Genomic DNA, 24,596 nt, shown 5'->3' on the forward strand with positions numbered 1-24,596 from the left:
AATTAACTTTAAAATTAGAAAGAAAGGGGCAATAATTATAAACCTGTTGGAATGATTTTACATATACTTCCTCTGAACTGAGGGCTTCATATGAAATGGTAAAGCCACAAGCTCTGATATCCTTGTGGATTCCTACTAGGAACTGCTAAATATTGCCTGTTCTTCCTGCCTGGTCTATCAATAATAGCTGTCGAATAAATGACATGGGGATTGCGTAAAACTTTAGGGATTCCTTACAGGTAAAAATCTGTTTATATAAGATTTTATTAATGTTACAAGTTTGTCTTCTGTTCCTTGATGTGCGAGTGGAATTTCTATTAGTGAAGGGGGAATAATGTACTTATATTTAGGAGAGAAAAGATCCTTGTTACATACATCATCGTATAAAAAACTTGACATGTTCAGTTCTCTTTCCGGAGAGATCTCTGTCTTGCAGCACTTTCAGTAGATAAAAACATAGAGTCATACCAAAAGAATATCAGTGGAAGTGCATCTTATAGCTCTGAAACAGAAATAACACAGGTACAGTTGAGGAAATAATGAATTCCTACAAGTACCTTATTAATGCTACTTTCTGAAAATCCTTATTCTTAAAAGAATCTTCTCCATGGTTTTACAGCACTACAGATCTAAAAGAGCCAGGGTTAACAACACAAGGAAAGGTGCAGAGCCTTTAGGTATTGTAAAGGTGAAAGAGATTTCATTAAAATAAAATGAACCTAAAGTGCTTTCTAGATAAGTGCTTAATGCTTTTGAAAGAAACATCTTTGTAACGAGGGAGACAGTTTTCCCAATGAGAAAACAACACAAAGGTTTCTAAATAACCTCTTCAGGATCATATAGTTCTTGACTCCCAGTCTTGTGCTAATTCACACTGAGTGCTGAATATCCCACTCGGGCATCTCCAACTTGCTTGAAGAGCCATAACAACACAACTCCAGCATCTGTGTCCCTGTACTAAAAGCTTTTGGACTTCAAAGAAGTTTACATTTCTTTAGGCATGTAAGGGAAGTGAAAGATCCTGGTGATCCTACGATTGCTGTCAGCAATGGGAAAGCCAATTAAAATAGCTTAACTGCAGGGTGTAACTCTGCCTATGGACTTTAATGCAACGATATGTATGTACATTCAGAATGTGTCCGGCAGTAAAATCTGCAAGAGTGATGCTATGGGTTGTTTTTATCTTTGTGGTGGCTGTGGAAAGTTTCTTAAGCTCTTCCTCAGAAGCAGTCTTACCCATGTGTACATCACTGAACAAACACAATTTTAGGACAACCTGGGAATCCAGGATTACTGGAATACAGTTTTATACTCACTGGATTGGCAGAAAAGAGAATGAGTTTTGTGCCTCGATGTATGACATGCCTGCAAGAGTAGGGTTTCCGGATTCCATCTGCTGCTCCCCTATATAGCGAGATCTCATTTTGACAAGCTACAGTAGCCTCAGCAATGGTGGTTAGGATGCTCTCCTGGAAGGTGGAAATGTCTGCTCCAATGTCCTCCTCTCCCGCAGCAACAGCACAAAACACTTGCTGCATCCCAACACTGTTAGAAGAAACTCAGAGGGGCCGTGTAATGGAGGTTTCTGGACTGAGACACATTGTTGGGATGTCCCCAGTGCTATCCAGTGCCACAGGCCCAGAGGTTATGTTGTCCTCTAGGTTTGCTCACAAGGCAGCATTACCATTCTGATTGTCCACAAAGAGCCACCTCTTTTCACTAGGAGTCCCTTCCCAAGTGTTGGAGGAGATTATACTATTCCCACCAGTGTTTCACGTTTGATTTTTAATTACTGAAGCTCTGATAGACCATCAAGCATGCAAGTCTCTAAAGTGTCAACCTTTCATCCCACAAGGATTGACAGGAACTTTGCGTTTCCCACAGATGACATAAAGGAAATGGTATTCTGGGGTAACTCCAAAATACATACACTCCAAGGAGAGCAGGAGCCAGCTGAAATCACTGCTAAGTATTTTGATATCTTGTTCTAAATCCTTTAACTTAAATCCTGTTTAACTAGCAGCATCTGCCACTGACATTTCCACAAGGATGGTACAGATGGAGCAGTGACTCAGATCACTGGCTCTACAGAGTTAGGAATAGTTTAAACTGCTGCTGATGAAGATATAGAGATGTAGGATATGGCCATGTGTGTGACTGAGGCCTGTAATATGTGGAATTTAGACCTTCCACTTACATTGTTTTCATGAGCATAAATTGCATATACTTGCCTGTACATACAACTCCAAACATGAGCAAATTCTTAGTCTTCAGATGCTTTTGTTATTGCAAACTTCTCTGCTCTGTACCTGCTAATGTAAATTCTGACAGTAAAAATTACTTAAAACATAAAAGTACTGTGTTTAATGTCAGCATTTTAATCCAGGTCACAAATTATTTAATTTCCCAGTGTTTTTCCTTACAGCCCAAAAATGAGTTGGGTGGGGAGAAGCAAAGCAAGGTAAATATCTGTTAGCTGAACTTCCTTGACGTTTGCGTCACATCATTTTATCGTCCTTCATTTTCCCTGGTAAAACACAGAGTAAACAAGAAGATGGTTGCACTGAGCTTTTGTGATAAGGGTTTTAGTTGGGATATATAATCTGTTTTGTGATTCCTTGGTCAAAAAACTGCTTTTTTTGTTTGCTCACTTACAATAAGAGGTGTGTATTTTTTTCCTGTTTCCTTTAACATTTTATGTGCATATATTTCTTAGAAAAGGTACTAAGTTAGTAGATTTAATTAGCTACAGTTTCAGCTCATTATGAGAGCTAATACTAGACCCAATTCTTTATAAACCTAGATACAGTGGAAAATAAGGTTATTTCTAAATGGAATCTGGTGGTTGTTAAATGTTAGGATCATAGAATCACAGAATGGTTTGGGTTGGAAAGGACCTTACAATCATCTGTTTCCAACCTCCCCTGCCACGGGCAGAGACACCTTCCACTAGATCAAGTCACTTAAGGCCCTGTCCAGCCTGGCATTGAACACTTGTAACATGTAATGATTATTTACATGTTCAGCAGCGATGTTTTACACTGTTCATACACCATGCAATAACCATCTCACAAACTTCAGTCAGAAAATACTCCTTTCTCCGTGGAGCTTACAATCATTCTATAGAATATAGCAGCTCAGAAAAACAAATGTGCTCAGTAGTGGTTCAAATTCACACCAGCCTTTCAGTTTTGACAGTGCTGATGAAAGTCCAATGAATTATTAATTGTGTCGGATTTTGTTTCTGAACAAGAGAGACAGATGTCATTTTTAGTTTTGCACAGCATATATTACATTAAGTAGCCACTGTTGGAGCAAGCTGAAATTAATTATTTACCAAAGGGTAAATGCTTCTATAATTATGGCAGAAGTTATTGAATAGGACACATATCTCACATTTAGGAGGAAAGGTGATTTCATGGGCACAACCCTTTACTTATTCCTCTACACATGGAATTAGATTTTAGTAGCTTCCTAGGAAACAGTGGTGGGAATGCACTGAAAATTTGCAAGCACTCTATGACTGGGTTTGTTCCAGCTCCACTGCCAATATATAATTTAAACTACCCTTAGTATATTCTCAGGCATCATTTTGCTGCTTCTCCAATGAGAAGAAACCATCAGTCTCAGAATCCCAAGTTCAATTTAATTATGGGAAAGAAAAAAACAACAACCCAAGAAATAGAGAATACAACGTGTAATCTGTGACAAAGGTTTGGGATTCAGCCTTTGGAAAAATACATGCAAGTATTTCAGAAAGGTTGCTCTACAAACATGGTATTGTAAATACTGCTAAGTGTACCAGTGGCGGGAAAAGGGGGAGCTGGGTCTCTTGATCAGAACTGTTGCAATCCATCTCACCTTGCTCACAAGTATTTGTGATTTGATAATACGGAAAATGAGAAACATAACCACCAGTCTCAGAGTTTTACTCAACAGAATGTGTGTGTTTGTCTTGCCAAATGACTTTTAAAGGAACTCAATGCAAGCTTCAGAAAGAGTAGGTGCCAGAATGCATCCGATCAACATAATGTTCATCGTGGACATGTAAAATAACCTGGAAACTGGTTATTTTCACAATCCCAGCCATCTTTATTCAGTTTCTTCTTGTTCGTTTTTTGCCACCAGGTGTCAGTACAAGTGCACGGACACCCCTGAGATCTGTGAGAGGTCCCTTGAGGAGCTGTCTGAGCAATGATGATGCGGTTTCATGGCCGTTCTCATGATGCTGAGAATGTTTTATTGTTTTACCTTCCACTATGGGTAAAATAAATATATATACACATCTATTGCTTACCCATCTTAACAACCCTTTGAGCTGTGTAGTCCACACCAGTATGACATGTATTCTAAATCCAGCAGTTCTAAGTGTCCTAGTAACTCCACTTATCCTCTTCTCTGCCCTACAGATGTTCACAGGGCTGAAGTGTCTCACTTCAGTCTCTAACCTGAAGATGTAAAGACTATGAGGAGCAAGGCAGGAAGGAGGGATACCTGTTAAATTCGAATATGGAAAATACAGCTCAAAGACTTAAATCAGTGATGACTATCCTGCTTTTTAAGTCATAATCCGTATCCTCTTTCTAACTGTTGATTACACCTAGAGATTATCTCTTCCTTTATGAGAAGTGGGTTTGGCGTCCTTGGTGCAAGCAGCACCCTCAGCATTGTCCTGCTAAGGGCAGTATCATGAGCTGGACTTTGGTTGGCCTTTGTTAATATATGAACAGAATTTCTTATCACTTCCCTTCAAATATCAAAGACATTTTTGATCAGGCCTCTGAACATTATTGCATGTTTTTCCTATTCCAGTCTTTGTACAGAGGTCACCGTAGCCTTGAATTCATTCTGATAGAGATATAATAGTTTGTTGCCTTATCCACTTCACAAAATAGCATAAACGTGACATAGAAGATACCATTCTATTTTTGATTATCTTGTTTACTGAAACTATGGTAAGTTTCTTGGAGAACCTGGCCTCAATAGTAAAGCTTTAAAGCCACACATACTTTCTGGATGGGCTGAGCAGCACCGTTTTGATATAGTGAGGTCAGGATTGGTTTGGTTGAGTTTTCTTCTTCTCACAATCAAAGCTGCTGAATTTTGCTACACAGGCGCACCATGTGTTACAGATAAATCCTTTGCTAAGGAAAGCTTAATGCAATTTAGACATTATATACACTGAAAAAATCAGGCTCTGTAGGGGAACTCCAGGGAAGTCCTGCCTTCATTCAAGACAGTGACAGACAATCACAAAATAGTCAAGACAGGCCTCATGACTGTATCTTGATGAAGGAATATCTAGGAAAACGAGAAGGTAAGGTCTCCATGACCAGTGTAACGTGCTTATTGCATTGCTATTCTTGTTTGTGGCCAGACTAGGAAAGATCAGTCCCAACAACACCCAAACCATATGGGTTAAGAGTTGTGCTGGTGTACAGATCTAAAATAATGGAGGAGAAAATTCCTTTCTTCCCTTCCTTTTTCCCTTCCTTCTTCCCTCCTTTTTTCCCTCCCTTCCTTCTTCCCTGCCTCCTTCCCTTCCTCTGTTCCTTTCTCCCTTCCCTCTTTCCTTTTCTCTCTTTCTCTCTTCTTGAATTTGAAGCTGCTTACTTCAGCTTGAGTATTTTATCCTATGGGTTTTCCATTTTGTGTGAGCACAGACTTGCTATGTGCTTCAGCATGGCTGGGACTCGTTGCCACTTGAGCTTTGAGCATGAAGGTGTGCCGCTATGTTCAAGTCTCTATGAAACCCTTACATAAACCTGTCATAGAATGACACGAGGCGCCTGCTGTGTGCAAGACTTGTCTTGCTCAAGGGCGTTTGGTATCTTCTGGTATTAACATTGAGAGGTGATTTTGTACTACATCTGTTTGTAAGTCACCTGTTAATCAGTATCTCAGCTGGTGAAGCTGCTTGCTGCAGCACTGTTCCACTAGCAAGATACAGAGGTATGACTCATGTCTCCCACAACTTGCTATCCCAGCAAGTGGCAGATTTTTCTCAACCAATCTGCCTGTGAATGGATTTTAGATAACATTTAAATATGTTTGATTTCTTGTTCTTAGGGAAACTTTAATTTCTTGTTCTTAGGAACAACAGTGCCATGTCATGGATTTCATTTCTTTTATTGCTCCCCATCTCATGGTTGCAGTCAGCATCTCTCAGTCTTTGAACCCCTTCAACAGAATACCTGATTTCTCTCCCTTAAGAGGAAAATACATACTTATAAATGACATTCTAAAAAGCAACCCCAAGCCAATGAAACCCAAGATTTTATTGCTACCCCATTGCAATCAGTAGGAAACTTCCTTTTCAGTCTTTTGGAAGCAGTTAATTTAGCACAGAACACATGAGCAGTTTGCATCCATCTTTGCCACGCAGTAGTGAGGCTTGCCTTTAATTTAAAGGATTATGTTTGCAGACATGGCCCAAATTGTCAGTGCAGTACAGTGAAGAACACTTTTTTGTCTGAAATACTCAAGTGTTTGTTGGTGGATTGAGCTGATCAATATGCGCAGTACCATATTCAGCCCAGAAAGCAGTTGAAAATTGAAGGATATATGCCCTGTATCACTTACTGGCTTAGCATGGTTTGGTAAGAGCAATGTGACTGTCATATTTACAGGGCTGGAACTGGAAGCATTCCTTAAGTCTGGAAGTACAGCCTGGGTAAATAACATATCAGAGACCTGTCGCATCATCTCCTTCCAGTCTAGTTTCTATTGGAAGGGAACACGGCCATGCAGGCAGAGAAGGAATTAGAATGAGCAATTAAGACTGCACAAGTAGCTTCACTGAACATCCCCCTACTGTTTCAATGCTTTAATGTAATGTATCTTTATTGCACAATTTGGATTGAAGATATGTTGGTGCCCTGAGTAGTAATTATATGTTGCAGTCTTTCCCTTTCTCCTGAGTGCTTTGTTTGGTAAGGGTCTCATCAGCTCTACTGGAAAACATGAATGAAAACCACAAAACCTTTGCTTTCAAGGACCTTTAGTAAATCTAATCTGTCTCAACCAAGCTCATTCTGCCAGCTGCTGAATTTGTCATGTGAGGTAGGACCTGCTGACCCCAGTAGATGCATCTCTTCAAGAGACTGCCAAAGCTGGCTTTACACCACAACCTACTGATTCAGGGATTTGCCTGGCTATTTGCCACTCATTTAAAATAAGATTTGATCCAGCACCTATGGATGTCAATTTAAAGAACTCCCATTGCATTCTGTGGTTATTAGATCTCTCTCTTTGGAATTACCTTCACCCTGAAAGCAGCAAAAGCCAATGAACAAAGTGGTGCCGACTGGGACATCAGAGTCACCCTAGCTTTTCTCACACAAAGGAAAGATGTCCTGTTGTCAAAAAGAACCAGAACAACAGAAGAATCAAAAGACGCATTTCTTTTCTGCCTTTCAGTTTTAAGCAACTGCAGCACTGCAAGTTCCTGTTATCATACCACATTGTGTCATCTCAATTTCCAAGTGAATGAAGGGTTTCTGTGAATGCAAGTTTCTCCCTTTTGAAGAATGGCATTTAGAATATTTACATATTTTAATCCTGACTCACAAATAAAATTGTACACAAATTATTCAAGTATAGTAATTCATATTTGCTTAAAGAGCTATTTCCATTGTTAGGCAAACTGAAAGAAAATAATATTTTGCTAAATCCCCTATTAAACTATCTTGCATCCCCTTCCTATTCTCACTAATTACTCAAATGCACATGCAAACAGAAGCCTTCTCCTCTTTTTCTCTAATTGAAATTTTATTATAGGCAAACAGAGAATGGGAAATTAAAAGTCATATATATGCATATACAGAAGCACAGGAGATCAGTGTCTTGCTTTAAAGGAACAGCTCTTCCTTGCATTAATCTTTCGGTAACATTGCAGCTCAAGTTTAAGAATTCTCCATTGCAGCAGCAGTTATGAAACACCATCTCTTTCCCAAATGAAGCAGGGGATTGAGGTCACAAATGGAGAAAGGAGATTCTGGTTAACCTCCACTGCACTTTTCTGCCACTCTTTGTTCATGCCTCTGACTACAAAAGAAGTCTTCCATTCAATTTTAGCTGTATCACTCATGTGCAAGTTTCCCTTTCACCTTAAATCCTTCTAAGGCTTCTGGAAGTCACAGCATCCCCAGAGCTGTTTGATATTGTGTGAAGATCAGGCTGCCTCACCCTGAGAGCAGTGGTCCCCAGTCATGGCTATCAGGTAGTTCACTATCCAGAAGTATTTAATTTTCTATAGCTGTGTGTAGCACTGGACACTTAGAGTTAAGCTCGAGGCTTTCTGTAGTGCATTAGTTGCTTAATATATCTGTCCACAGGACAGTGATGATTAGGGTTCTACAGGGATTAAACAACAACAAAGAGCTATATTTCTTTAGCTCACCTTTTAGACCCTACAGAATGCAGCACTTAGCAAGGCTCATTTCTTATTTCCCAGTGATTACAAACTGACTTTTTGCTACTCTCAAAATGCATGAAATAAAGTGAGGTTTTAATGGGACAACACCATGTAAAGACTCTGTGACTGAATAATTTCTAAGCATTTAAATCATCTCAGGACCATCCTCTGGTGCTCTAACCAATAAATACAGAATGACCTTTGTCCATACTGTCAAACACTTTTACACTCCGAGCAAGGTATTAACACATCAGCTGATGTTCGCAATTGGTCTTTACCTGTGCTAAGTCCCCAGCCATTTTTGGATACTGCTTGGGAGATAATGAGTTGACTTCAGCCAAAACCATATCATTGCTCAATTCTACCCTGATGTGAAAACAAACCAAACTGGACTTCCTAGATCTTACTCTTAACCTGATAATAACATTGCAGTAACCTTGAGGGAAACTTATTCCATAAAATCTTTCATCTTAGATTTTCATAGAAGTCTGTTAATCCTTATATATTCCAGGTAAACCAAGCCTCTTGAAGATTATCAAATATTCTGAATCATAGAATATTTGGGTGGAAAGGACCTTAAGATCATTTAGTTCCAGATCCCCTGCCATGAGCAGGGACACCTCATTCTAGACCATGTCACCCAAGGCTCTGTCCAGCCTGGCTTTGAACACTGCCAGGGGTGGGGTATTTACCACTTCTTTGGGCAACCAGTGCCAGTGCCTCACCACCCTCACAGGGAAGAACTTCTTCCTTATATGTAACCTGAACTTCCCCTGTTTCAGTTTAAACCCATCACCCCTTGTCCTATCACTACAGTCCCTGATGCAGAGCCCCTAGGCAGCATCCTTGTAGGCCCCCTTCAGATACTGGAAAGCTGCTATGAGGTCACCACGCAGCATGTAAAGATAAACATTATCAGCGGTTCTAATAATAATTATCTAATGTACCAGGAAATTAGTGCTCACATATGGATTAAGCAATGAAATGATTTGTGACAATAGAATGTTCTCTGACAAACCTTTTCCATTATATAATTTAGTGCTGAGGTATGGCCAATGCAGAAATGCTAATTCAGAACCTCTGTGATCGACAGAATATCACTATCTATAGCACCAACCTCTCAGAAATTCATTCTGTTGTAGTAAATCCTGTATTTCTGTTGAATAGTGAGCAAAACCACATGCAAAAATAACAAAGACAGTTTGGGCATGCATGGACCTGAGTGTGCAAGATTCATGCAGAGAGTCTACATGATAATCGTAAGTACGGAACAGAGCCAGAGAAAGGGGATTTTGTGTTTAATTGGAAAAATGACTCCCAGGACGTTGCAGCTTGGTTTTGTAGCCACAAGAATAAACACCACAATGACAGAAATACTATGCCTGCCGATATTTTATGGAGGTTAGAACAACAACTGCCACCCTCTGTATGTGCTTGCCTCCTAGCAGTGGATTCCTGTTTTAATTTCAGCTTGCTTTATTGCTTGCTGGTAACAGCAGCAGGCAATAGTAAAATTGTTATTAAATGCAATCTGTCTCTTTAATAACAGTTTCAAAATTAAAATCATAAAGTTGATTCATAAGGCACAGGAACACATACAGTAGTTGGAGTAGCCTTCCTTCTGGGGCATTGCTGAGACGTGCCAATTCAAGGGACTTGATAGAAATAGGTTGCAATTACTGTTGTTGATGGAAGCAGGCAGCTTGTAATAACTGAGACGCGTGTAGAACATGTACAACATAAATTTGTAAAAGGCTGCTAGCACCAGTGGACACTGCTTCTTGTTCAGTGGGTTTAAAGGTGGGGGCTTGATTTTTATTAGCCACTAGGTGCGTGGAGACCTCAGAGCAGCTTCCAGTATCTAAAGGGGGCTGCAAGGATGCTGGGGAGGGACTCTTCGCTAGGGACTGTAGTGATAGGACAAAGGGTGATGGGTTCAAACTTAAACAGGGGAAGTTTAGGTTGGATATAAGGAGGAAGTTCTTCACTGTGAGGGTGGTGAGGCACTGGCACAGGGTGCCCAGAGAAGTGGTAAATGATCCGTCTCTGGCAGTGTTCACGACCAGGTTGGATGGAGTCTTGGATGACGTGGTTTAGTGAGAGGTGTCCCTGCCTGTGGCAGAGAGGTTGGAACTAGGCAATGTTAAGTTCTTTTCCAACTCCAATTATTCTACGATTTTATGATCAGTAATGGGTCAGGAGAGTCCTGGAATCCATACATAGCGAGGAGCAGCACCTCTTCCCCTGACATATCCAGGTGGGCAATGGGTGAGGTGCAGTGTATGTAAAAGGGAATTTGTCTTGAATACATATATTTTAAGAAATCACGATATAAGCCAATGTAAAGATATCCAGAAGTATTCAAACAGCTACCTTTGCATTCTGCTTTATGTGTCAGGGATGCCCAGAGGTACATCTGGGTTTGCTCTTTTTTTCCATGTTTGCCTGTAGCATGTGCAAGTAGAAAGTGTCAGGCAGCTGTGGAGCAAACCTACAGAAAACACACTTCTTGGTGCTTTTTTCCTCTAGATTCAGCACAGACTGTTTATCTTTAGTCCTGCTGGTTGAGAACCTGTCATGTGGGACAAGCTTATTTTATAAACAACACATCCTTTTTAATCTTGTTAAGAAACATGATATGCAGACCTCAGAAAAAGCCAGCAGCAGGCAAAAATGTGCGTGGTTCTTTATTATTCATAGCAAAGTTTGGAATTCCTTAGTGCCTTCCAGAACATCCATAGACTTCCCCAGCTATTGATACAGCAGCTCTGTTAGTGCAGGTAGCTGACAGGGACAGAAATGTTGGTGCCACTGTTTCTGTTGATGTTAGAAAACTGACAAACAGGGAATAGGATGCGGTCTTCAGAAAGGCTTAGCTCTTCCCTGCTTTCAAATGTGTGTTTACAAGCAGTTAACTTGAAAACCCACATGTTCAAGTGATATAAATCACCTTTACTTTCCTATTTCCACCTCAGCTATGTATCAGCCAGCTGTTTAGGGATGCATATGTATATTTTGGAGAGTTGGAAGACTCCTATTATTATATTTTACAGAAAGGAAAATGGAAGAAGCAATGGCTTTGACAAAGGTCAAATAAAATAGATCTACATTAACATATTAAATGTGCCTTTGTATCCCAAAACTGCATTCAGACTACCTCCTGGGAATGGTTCCTGGCCTATTCTAGTTCCTGATCTGTCTGGACACTCCTTGGAAGGGAGCTGGCCTTGTCCAAAATCACGTCAGAGTCTGACAACTGAATAGTTAAAACACTTGATTTTTCACAGCCATTTTCAAAATTGGCTGAAGTGGTGGGAAAACATAAAAATAGGGGTGTTTTGACGAATTTTGCAGTTAATGAATATATCTACACACCATTCACTGAACTCAGGTTGACCCAGGCAAGTAAATTTGCCAGCACAGATCCAGAATAACAGCTGGCTGATATCCGGTGTACAGACAACAGCTAGTTTTTCAGGGTCAGGCTGCATCCTAAACCCTTCAACAAATCTTTACTACTTTGGAGACCCAATGTCTTTGGTGGAGCCAGAATAGGATGGCCTGTGTCTATGTTACAAGTCCAGAAACTTTATGGGCTTTCTGCCCATATCACTTGTAAGAAGTGGTTGGGTCCACTGCCACTCAAGTGGTTTTAGAGATTTCAAGTATCTTTTTTTTACCAGACATTAAAGTTTTCATCACAGTTTTCTGCTCTTTCCACTTCCAGCTACTTCTGTGCTCTGGATGTTTTCCAGAAAGCACTGAGAACAAAATGATGTATCCCTTGGCACATCATATAAGTGAACAGAGAAGATATGTAGAGAAACTGCCTTTTGGAATCAGCTATACATAATTTATATAGAATATACATATAAAATATAGAATATATAATAATATATATAATAATATTCATATAATAATCTATAATAATCACTGATTAACAATAAGAAAAAGGAAAATAAAATAATGAACAGATTCCTTGATACCTGAAACCTTCTGGCAGATTTAAATGGGATGAAGACACCAAAAGGAGACTTGCCTCTTAATGAAAAATCAGGTCTTTTTTTCCTTCTATTTCCTTAGCCCAGCAATAATATTTCTGGACTCTGGACAGCTGCATATATCATTGAAAGTATTAGTTTCAGTGCCCTCTGTTCTTCAAGCAAGCAATAAAACTACTTATATTTAAGTAATAATCTAGTGCTAGAGGCAGGCAAATACTGAAGGTGGTGGTGTCTGTTTTAAGGATCATAAAGATTTGGAACTATTGTATTTCTTCTGCCATAATGTTTCCTTTTTTTTCCCCTCTTTTTTTTTGCTTTCTTCCCCTCTGGAGAACGGAGCTGCCTTTCCTGAGACACTCTTATCTAATCACAAGGGGAAAAATAAGTCTCATTGTGTTCTTATATGCCTTTGCTATTTCTTTTCTCTCTTGGTACCTTGTATACTTCTCACATGGGATCATCTCCATATATACAGGAAGCCATTTGCAGATTGTTTGCACCAGCCCTGTTTTTAGCCATTTTTGCCTGTATCTTTTGTACATAAAGTTCTGTGTTCACAGTCTCTCTCATTACAGTCCTTTCTTGCAATCACGTTCTTTGCTTTGGTATCAGAAGACTGCAGCCTTCTTGCTGCACTTGTAGTCTACATGAGATTTGTGTGTTCGTGTGTTGCCATTTAGTCTATTTGTTTCTGTAGCAGTCTCTAAAAGGAGAACAAGGCATCTAGAACGTTAACACCAAACAGAGCTTCAAAACAGAACAGTTTTCTAAGCTTTCATTTGAATTGTGCAGTATTTTAAGCATCAGATCATCCTTACCTTGCTTTATCAAGATACCCTGGCCATGAGAGAGAGAACTGATATAAACAGGTGATCTTGTGGGTAGTTTGGGAAGGTGAAAATAAGATAAAACATGGCCCTGTTGTTGCTTTTATTTATCTAAACAAACCTTATATCATGCTATTTATCTACCTGTGCATCAGCCTATGCTCTTTCTTACAAGAATATGCCTCAGGTGGTGAGGCCATGGCACAGATTGCCCTGAGAAGCTGTGGCTGCTCCATCCCTGACAGTGTTCAGGGCCTCGTTGGACATGGCTTGGAGCAACCTGCTCTGGTAGAAGGTGTCCCTGCTCATAGCAGGGGGTTGGAATTAGGTGGTCTTCAAGGTCGTTTCCAACCCAGACCTATGATTGTATGAATATTACTCCTCTTATAAGATTCAATACAGTTCTGCTCCTCTGGACTAGCAGATGATGAGATCACCATTTCCTTGTTATTAGTTAGATAACCTTAGATTTAATAAGATATATGATGCTCAAAATATGAGGATGAGAATGAAGAAGCAGTCTAGTTCATTTCACTTAAACACTTAGACAAAAACTTATTTTGTCTCCAGCAGGAATTAATTTGCTGAGGAACGTGTTAGTGTTTTTGGATACTGATATCACTGGAGAATGCTATGATGTCTTAGGAAAAATCGGTCTGATTCTTGGCCAGTTTTGACATCTATAATTTCATCAACAAGTCACAGCAATTTAAGTGAGCTGGATATGAGACCCATCTGTTGTAACTGAACACTGCAAAACAGGTAGGTCAGGCATTAACCTCATTTAATCTTTCCCAGTGGCTGGCCCAAATTACATACGTGTTAAAAAATAAATACATAGGTAATGAATAAATTTAAAGCATTCCAGCCCTTATTGTTGCAAAGGAAAATGGATGTACTTACCTGCAGTACAGTCATTCTAGCTCTACAGGTAGCTGAAAGATGTGGCCCCACTCTCTGTGCTTCTTTCACACACTCAGATGTCATCGTTTATTAATGAACAGCTGATCATTAGTATTTGGTGTAGTGTCTGATGTAAGGAATGAAACAAGTAGAATGAGAAGGCATGGGGTTAACAGAAGGGAAGAAAGAGAGAATCAGAGAAGACATGGAAAAAGAGGTGAATAACATCCTCAGCTTAGTCCATGAATTTCTGTCATCTACATTCTTCAGGCACCTCGACTGAAGAATCATGAAGGTCTTTTCTAGCCTTGAGATCAGTTAAACATATTTTTTCCAACTAATGTTTAGTAGGTCGATAAGGTATCAGGGAATTTGGGAATCAATGATAACAGCATAATAACAACAGCATAACTGTTATAAATGTTGTATTTTTTTTACCGTCTTTTTCTTTTTGTTCTAGGCTTGTATTGTCATCAGAGTAGAAAAGGTAAACTGTAATCTTAGTCATATGGCCAGGCCTATAGTTGTGGATTCAAAATATGATCCAGTCTTTTCCATAGAAAGACCTGCAGCTGCCCAGTTGAAAATCAGTCTGGACTTTGATCATCTAATATCTGTGATTAAATTAAAGCTGCCATTCCCATTCACTGCTTTAAAACATTTCACAATGCTTTTCAGGGTTCTTTTTTATCCTTTTTTCCTCAGACACATTTCAAATATTTCATCCCCCAACTAGGGCGAGGAGTAGTATCTTTAACCTGACAGGGGGAAGACTGAGATGAGATCTTGAGCAGTTCTTCCCTGTGAGGGTGCTGAGGTGCTGGCACAGGGTGCCCAGAGAAGCTGTGGCTGCCCCATCCCTGCCAGTGTTCAGGGGCAAGTTGGACACGGGGGCTTGGAGCAAGCTGCTCTAGTGGAAGGGGTCCCTGCCTGTGGCAGAGGTTGGAACTGGATGAGCTTTAAGGTCCTTTCTAACCCAAACCATCCTATGATTCTATGATCCTAACTGTTATTAGATAAAGCAAAAGCTGTGTGCACAAGCAAAGCAAAACAAGGGATTCATTTAATACTTTCCATGTCAGGCTATCTCAGTTGAACATCAGGTGTTCAGCCATCTCCATGACAGGCTTCATCATCCCGAATGGTGATGTGGGAAGACAAACACCATCATTCCCAACATTCCCCTCTTCCTTCTTTTTTCCCCCAGCTTTACATGATACGCATGACATCCTGTGGTTTGGAATATCGCTTGGGTCAGTGGGAGTCAGCTGTCCTGGCCATGTCCCATCCCAACTCCTTGTGCACTGCTAGCCCACTCGCTGGTATGGTGGTGTGAGGTGCAGAAAAGGCCTTGACTCTGTGTAAACACCGTTCAGCAGCAGCTAAAACATCTCTGAATTATTAGTAGTTTCCAGCACAAATCCAAACCTTAGCTCCATACTAGCTACTGTGAAGAAAATGAACTCTAAACCCAGCCAAAACCAGACCAAAACTTAAAGGTCTCTGTTGTAATCAGTTCATGTGAATGGTGAGATCTGCTGGAAAAAGAACATTGTCTGGACTGTACTTATCTACTCTGTCCAAGAGTTCTCTGCTTCTGATTGCAGAATTTCTTAATTCCTTTGTTTTGTCTAATATCCAGTATTTTATTCCGTCATGTTTTCCTCTGGTGTATAAGCTGTCAGCAGTTACCTACCCCCATTGCTCTTATTAGTGTCACTGCACAGCAGTCTATCAAATAACCATCAATAAATGCTCCTACTAAGATAATACATTCTGAAACAAATGTCATCTTACAGCAATTGGGAGAGAAAATGTTTTCCAAATAAGATAAATAGAAATCTGAGTTAAATGGCCTTGAGAAAATTACTGATCCTAACAACGAAACAGTCCAGGAAAGGCTCAGGGAGTATAAGAGATCAATCAGTAGGATGATATAATAATGGCAAATATGCAGAATCAATGTCAACAATCTTTTCTACTTCTGGAAATTTATGACAAGAACTAAAATTACCATCTTGGTGGAAAATAGGACTTCTTTGGTCATGTAACATGCTTTTATCCCATAACATTGTTGCTTTGCGTGACCTGTCGCAGGCAACTTAATCAGCCAAACAAAGAGTAGGTCATTCTTCAGATGCACATTCAAAACCCTATTATACATCCCAAACCTTATTATTAAGTTAAGGATAGATTATGTTTCCAAACACCCAAGTGAAAATATCTAACTCTCTAAGTAAATAGCCATTAAGGGTAAATAGCCATACAGCAAAAGACCAAAGTATTCCTTACTTACTCCTTACATACTTAACTGCCATTAACTGTAATAATCTTTGAGCATGCCCATGAGAGGGGGATTGGGACTGGATGATCTTAAGGTCTTTTCCAACTCTAACTCTTCTTTGATTCTATGATCAGAAACTATCCTGTAAGCTTTGCAATACTGGGGTTAAATTGTGTAAAGAGAACATATTTGCAGTACAGAAGATGATACAGTTAGCGATAACAGAGTGACCTTGAAGCCAAAAAATAATGCCAAGTGAGCTACATGCCAGAAAACAGGCTATGGCAGGTGCTTCATAAGAGAATCTTATGAGCAGATAACTTCATGCAGAAAGAAATACGCTGGTATTATTCCTCAATTGCCTACTGGAAGATATCATTTTCCATCCTTTACGTATTCTCATATAAAGAAGCAGGGTTACTCTCTGAGTAATTAGCTGTGAGTGGAAAAATCAGAATCCAAGCTGATGCATACTGCATTTTCTTTGCCTCATTCATTCACCTCTGTTTCCTTTTAAATCGAAGGCATAAGGGGAGAGAAGAAAGATATGTTAATGTCACGCAATAAATAGCTTCGTGCCTGGTGAGCTTTCATCATTTGTTTTAAAATGCCTACTTATGTTAGAAAGAAACGGACATGTTAAAATTAATTCATTCCATTAGATTGCAGTGGCCAGATTAGATTGTTAATTGCTCACTTCTGCACTGCTCCTTGTTTTGTCTTTGATGGGATGGAAACAATAATAGCTTGTTTTTTTTTCATTTTTACAAGGATAATGTATTATGTTTGAATATCTGCTCTGAGCTGTAATTTAAATTTAAAAGAAACATGATATTTTAGTGTCATGCATCATAATACACGGGACAAACATGGCAATAAGAAGAAAAAATCACTAAAAATGGCTTTTTTCAATGTATTTGAACAAATATAAGGAATAAAATGCCTTTAGCACTGCTTCTGCCATACAGTTTGTGAATTATTGAAAGCATTTTGGTTTCAAGAAAAAAAATAAACTTAAGGGATCAAAATAAAAAAAAAAAAAGTGCAATTTCTTAAAGCAAATATTTATGATTTGCTTCCTATTCCTTGTCAAAAAGCTGTGAAGATGCCACCAATTTGTTTACTTCATTTATGGGAGCAATCTGACAAAGATGACTAGTTTTCCCAATAAATGTAAGCTGTTGCAGCCTATTGTGGCTTCTGGACTGTGAAAATACCCAGTGAGTGCAATCGCTTTTGTAGCTTCCAGGCAAAGATAAGCATAGTTTGGTTTCGTCATGCCACATGATTAGCTCTCCTTTATTCCTGGCTTTGAATCATGCTGGGAGAGCAGCTTGATTATAATCAGTGTGGGAACTTGCTTGGGTCATTTGTTTCTCTTTCTGAAGTTTCAGAAATGATGAAGTATATGACAGCGTTATTAAGTATATATATTATATATGGTGAATATATAAGTATAATAAGTTATTAAGTATATAGTTATTAAGTTAGCATATAGTTATTAAGTATATTGCCCAGGGAGGTTGTGAATGCTCCATGCCTGGCAGTGTTCAAGACCAGGTTGGACAAAGCCTTGAGTGAGATGGTTTAGTGTGAGGTGTCCCTGCCCATGGCAGGGGGATTGGAACTGGATGATCTGAAGGTCATTTCCAACCCTAACTATTCTGTTCTATGATTCTGTTCTATATTAATATATATATTAAGCATATGACAGTACTATATACTGAGTTTCATCAAAAGCGATGCTCACAGGTTTTTAAATGCCTGGTCAGACTTTTGCAAATGTATAGGTGACTGGTACTGTGGAATGGATTAGAATTCATTAAAAATCACTGTTATGTTTTGAAACAGCTGTTTGGATATATTTGCTTTCTTCACACAGAAACATAGAACAGTTAGGGTTGGAAAGAACCTTAAGATCATTTAGTTCCAGCCTCCTGCCATGGACAGGGACGCCTCACACTAGACCATATTGCCCGAGGCTCTGTCCAGCACTGCTGCAGATGGGGCATCCTCGAGATCTCCTCCTAATTGCCAGTTCTACAAAGATAGAGTACCCTTGCAATGACATTCACCAGGTCCCTCAGCTCTCATGGGTGCATCCCATCAGGTCCCATGAACTTGAGTACTCTCAGTTTGTTTAAATATTCTATAACCAGTGTATAAGTCTTCCTTGCTCCAGACTTTTCCACTTGTCTGAAGGACCTGGGATTCCTAAGGCAAGGCTTACCAAAGAGAAAGAGTTGAGAACACTGCTTTTTCCTATGTACGTCCTTTGCCACCAGGTCCCTTGCCTATTCAGCAGTGGGCAGATATTTTCCTTCCTTTTGTCTTTGTTCCTGAAATACCTACAGAAGCCCCACTTGTTGCCTTTCAAATTCCTCACCAGATTAAAGTCCAGGTCAGCTTCAGTTTTCCTAACCCCGTCTATGCACACTGGTACAACATGTTTGTCTTAAATGTCACAAGTAAAGAACTTCTCATAGCAAAGAACTTGTATCTGACCTAAACTTACTCTGTTTTAAACTCATTGCCCCTTATTCTGTTTCTACAAAACATAGCTCCATACCAGTGATTATGATGAAAATTCATGCTGTCTGAGCCAAACCCAATACACAAAATGGCCAACAACAAATAGTAGAGGTTTGTTGCAATAGAATTGCTCATAGAAAAATGTCTGAACTCACTGTATTTTGAGAAATACATGAAGATTTTGGGCCCTAATGTTAATCAGTAGTACATTAACTACTGCCTCCTTTGACTCTGTTTTGGAGGAAGACAGCCATCTTCTCTGTTTCCTTGACTAAAACATCCTACTCTCTTGTCCCTTTAAGCAGAACCTTATCTTCTTTAAGGTCATTAGCCAGTAATATTGTGCAATCACTCAGTTAACAAATAATTTAAAATCTCATTTAAATAAAAGAATGATCCTAGACATGTGCTGTACCAACAGTGAATAATTACTTTCCACAAATATCATATTTACTTTAAGTGACTAGTGGCAGAAATCGATTTGAAAGTACATTTCAGAAAATGAAGTCTATTACAAAGAAGATAAAGTAAGCTAAGTAGTCCCAGGATTATGTTCTCAATACTTTTAAGACAGACAAAAAGAAATCCAGAGCTTTCAAAAATTGTTGATGTTGGAAATATCCAGGGGCATTTTAGACCTCTGCAGTGTGGCCACCAGTCAAGGTAAAGAAAGGGATATTTCCTCAGTGTAGTTCATTCAACCATTTTTAGGTATCCTAAAAGTCTCTGCACCTCTTCCCTAACTGCATGGGAAATCTCTATCAGATACACCTCTCCATTTTGTAGATCTCTATGCTCTATACTGAATTTCCAGTACTTAAGCATCAAACTCTCAATATGTAAGTTTACAGCTCCTTACAATAATACCTTTCTACATGCTTCAAGCTTGCCAGGAACAAGGCTGATGATTGCAGTAACTGCACCAACCCAGCATAGTGCCACTTGCATTCACACAACTAGAAGAGTTGGCAAAAAAATCCCATCTCTACTCAGTTTTGAGATAAGAGTTGTCAAACGGGGTCTTGGCCTCCTGGGCCAAATGGGCAGTTTGGGGAAAACGAACAATGGATTGTAGTCTTGATGTCTGTGTGCAAATGAGAAAGGGTCTTGAGGTCTCTGACAGCTACCATGGGGGCCTTCACCTAGCATTTCCTTAGAAGTCCTTCACATAGATACTCACTTATATCACCCTGACAGCAACAGTGGTGCCTGCAGGAGAGTCTCACAGAGGCTTAGACCCTCCTGCAGCTGAGGTTAACCACAACTAATCTGGGTCAAGGTTAATCCAGCCACTGAGCCTCTTTGGCTACCGTGTGATATAGCACTTTCTATAGGCAGTTGGTTTCTCCAGCATCACAGCAGTGTACACATCTGCTTCCTTGCACAGCAGTATAAGTGCCTCCTTTTCTTTTACTAAAGTATGTTTTGACTTGCCAGAAGACTCTTTGATTTATAACCACCTTCCTGCCACTGCCTGGGGCTTAATAACTGTCCAACAACTATATTTTTCTTGTATCCAGCAGTTCTCATTCAGATTGCCAGTGAGTGAGGAAAGAAAGGGACAGGAAAAGAATAGTCTATCCTACATCCAGGATAGTTGAAAAGTTTTACTGGTTATGGTCAATACCTGATGATATTCTATACTTTCACATGCATATGGTCATGCATCAGCTGGTGACTGCCTGCTTGGTGCACAAGTTATACCAAAGAAATCCACTCAATTTATATCAGCCCAACAAGTTATATTAACTGTCCCACATCTTAGCTCAGTGGCGTGCTAATGATGCTCACTGCATACCTCTTGACTTGTGTTGGGCTGGAGTTGGCATATAAGCATCCAATTGAGGCATATGACTGTCCAGATCTACCACAGGAGACCTTTCGTAACACCTGTCCAGACACTTCCAGAGAAAAACTACCTCAAGGTAGCATTTAGACCTTGCTCTTAATAGTTACCAATTGGCTGCCCCAACACAATTGCCCTAAATCCTGAAGACTGAAGGTTTATGTGCCTGTCAACACGCTTTTGTGTTTGCACTTACTGCTACAATTTAGGATGATTACTTTGGCCAAACTTATTTCTTTAAGTAAACTTCATTTGTACACTTCTGTTCTTTCTCCTGGCATGCCTTTTCAAAGGCATAACTGCACATTAGTTCATATTTCCTTCATGTGGCTTCAGAGTCCCTGCAATTTTAGCTCAGAAGTGTATTTTTGTCTATTTTCTTTCATAGTATTGGGACCTGTTGTCTACTCACAACTTCGCTTAGCTGTTTTCTCATTTTAAATGAGTCTATTTTAGCTTAGGGAGTTAATTTATACCTATTATTTTTATTCATAAACCCAGCTGCATTTTACTTAGAGGTTTGAGCAGTTTTATCCCATGAATCTATAAATCAATTTGTTCTTAAGGAATCTAATAAAATGCCCGCAAACCAAACCTGTAAATCATTGTATTTTACAATGTTGATACTAATGCTAGTATTCATTATATTTATTGGAGATTATTACATCTGCAGTAATCCCATTAATCTGTATGTATCATCCCTTGAAAAACATGGGCACTTTAGGGAAATTTCTCAGACCTATTGAGAACATGCCTACAATGGTTCAGTGGGCTGCACCTGAAATGTTTCTGCTTCAGCCCATAAACTCATTCCATCAGATAACTCCACCTAATTTCAGTGGATTTGTTAACTCTATCTTACTTTAGGCTCTTGTCAAGGGGAGTTTGTATCTTGGAATGTCAGCACAGGGATTGCTTATGTTGCAATGAAGCTGCCGTGATTTATTTCTGTTTTCTTCATTAATCCAGCTCTTAGTTAGGGCCTGAGCATCACAAGACTTCTCTGCAGCAAAATTCCCAGACGGGGCGCTAGAACAAAATGAGATTTTACCCTTATTCATTTTAATGTAGTGGTTCTCAGAGCTAATGACACAGAACTTGGGCTGTCTTGCCGCAAAACAGCCTTCTTGATTTAAACCCCTGCTTTCCTATTTGAAGTTAGTATATATTATCAAAGTTCATTTGGGAGATTTGGAAACACTATTGTTTCTTTCAGGCTTGCCAAAAAGCTTACACACAAACCAGATGGCTACCAGGCTAAGTTGCTGTTTTATAACTACGAGTTCTTGTTTTAATGGACTATTTTTATCCTGGTTTTGCTGCTTTTCCACTGTGGCATTCGCAGTTGGGATTGAAATTTTACCTGCCTGCCTTAGATTCAGATCATGTGTCCGATGCTGAAGTGTCTTGGCAGTTCACTTAGGAAGCAAAGGAGCAGAGCAGCCAATGCATCTGAGTGTGACTTTATTGCTGCCGGTCTTCAGGACTCATCCACTCACATGCAAGCTAGCCTGGCAGGTGCATTTCCTAAGGGAAAACTGTTGTTAACGGAGAATGATTTAGGTTTCAATTTAAGCCAGCTTGAGCTTTGGTGGGGAATTCTTTTTGCAATTCCTCTGAGTGAATTTATAATCAAATGAGTGCTCAGTTTCACATCACTGTATGCTGAGAAGGAAGTCTACCCTGGGAACAAATATCTGCACTACATTTTCATGCCCTTCAAATTAAAAAGGTGGGACGAGTAAACTTTCCCACAGAAAAAAGGAAAAGGAAAAAGTGCTTCCTGGGCTGGTATAACTTAAAAGATTGTAATTCATACTATGGTGAAAGAGAGAGAATTATCACAGATTGGTTTGAGTTGAAGGGACCTTAAAGCTCATCCAGTAACAACCCCGTGGTCAGCGACACCTTCCACTAGAGCAGCTTGCTCCAAGCCCCTGTGTCCAACCTGGCCTTGAACACTGCCAGGGATGGGGCAGCCACAGCTTCTCTGGGCACCCTGTGCCAGCGCCTCAGCACCCTCACAGGGAGGAACTTCCTCCTTGCATCTAATCTAAATCTCCCCCTGTCAGGTTAAATATTCCTCCTTGTCCTGTCACTATTTACTCTTATAAAAGTCCCTGTATATTTTTTTCTGTAATGTAGGCACATTGAAAAGCTGAATGATTATACAGTATAGACATAAAAGACACTTTGAGTTTTTGACATTAAGTATTAAAGTGAAATGACATTCTGCAACTGAGTTCTGTGTCTTGTATTGTGCTTGTCTACGGGAGAGCTACAGCAGAGCCTCTAAAACAGAAACAACATTCAGCATCCTATCCCTTTAAATGAGGCATGAAAGTCTCCTGCTCAGACCTTTCTGTGGGCAGAAAGGCAGACAGCAGCAGACATGGGAGGATGTGGCCTTGTGAGTCCTTAGCCTGCAGGATTTCAGATCAGCAGCCACAGAAAACACCCTGAGATGTTTTCAGGTTGTTTGTCTGAAGTCCACTGAAGATGGGGCTCGGTATTGCTACTGGTACTGATATCCAGCAACCTGGTTTCAGTGTTCCTACCTGAAGCTAGAGAGTAAGATACTTTTCAAGAGGGAATAACTAGGCACACTGAAATAATGTTCATTATAAACATTTCCTGGAAGTCTGATAAATATATAAAGGTAAAGGATTCCTTGTAATGGTTAAAGCATTTCTTCATCATAGAACTTCTGAAGTTTTGGTTTTTTTTTAATGGAAAATGTAGAAAGTGTATTTTAAGTGTACATATGGGTGAAAAATTCACTACCATACCTTAGTTTGGAATTCTTTCTCTTCTTGTATCATATGGAACAGAAGGAAAGAGTTGAATGTGTAAGTGTACTCATGATGCAAAGATAAATCAGGGTTGTTCTCTGGAAAACACCTTTTCCTCCAAGAAATCATCATAGTCTTCACTAGATAGAATTATTTTGTATATATTAAATTGAACTTTAACTTACCATGTAATGCCTTAAACTCAGATGTGAAGTAGAAAGTTGTAATCATCTTAGGCTCCATAAAAGCCATTTTTCCAAATATCCCTCGCACCCCTAAAGGATCAGGTTCTTTTATTCCAGAATTTGTACATCTGTTTTCAGTAATATGTGGCTTTATACACAGGTTTGCTTCAGCCAGCAAACCTTGTATGTGCTGCAGCATTATGCAGCTTGTTCCATGGACCTCTTAAATCAAATGCAAAGTAAAATCTGTCTCTTTCTTTCTGTGTTGCCCAACTTTTCTGAACAATAGGGACACAATCTCTGTAGCAATGTGAGAATAAAGAATGGAAGAAGGTATGATCAATTATGAAAAGAAGGACCAAGACTTCGTTGAGTTCATGTTGTTACGCTAGAATATTTGTGTCCTTGCATAATAAGCCTGGGAGTTATATAGCTTAGGAAATGGTTGTCACTTCATAAACGGGAAGCACCCTCAAGGTATCATCTAAGTAATATAGGCGATGTGATCACAAAAAATCTGTGTTCCAGCTTTGCAGCAGTCCTACATCAGTTCTTTTATGGCATCATTATGTTAAATGTTTTTAATGCAGGAATATTTCAGAATGATAGCAAACTATTTTCTATTTCACTGCAGTTTCATTCAGGTCCATTAACGTGTGAGCATGAAATAGAAACACAGATTAAAGGACTGGTCTAAGAACACAGTGATCTGTTGGGTTAGATGTGGGGACAGTGACACAAAACATGTGACATATATTGTTTTTGATTTGCTGTAGGGTTTCATCATTTGCAGGCGGTGATTTATTG

The sequence above is a fragment of the Pezoporus flaviventris genome, unplaced genomic scaffold, assembly GCF_033815535.1.
Source record: "Pezoporus flaviventris isolate CSIRO_AGI_PZ_B2104156 unplaced genomic scaffold, CSIRO_AGI_Pfla_v1 ptg000025l, whole genome shotgun sequence".
In the NCBI taxonomy this organism is placed as follows: Eukaryota; Metazoa; Chordata; class Aves; order Psittaciformes; family Psittacidae; genus Pezoporus; species Pezoporus flaviventris.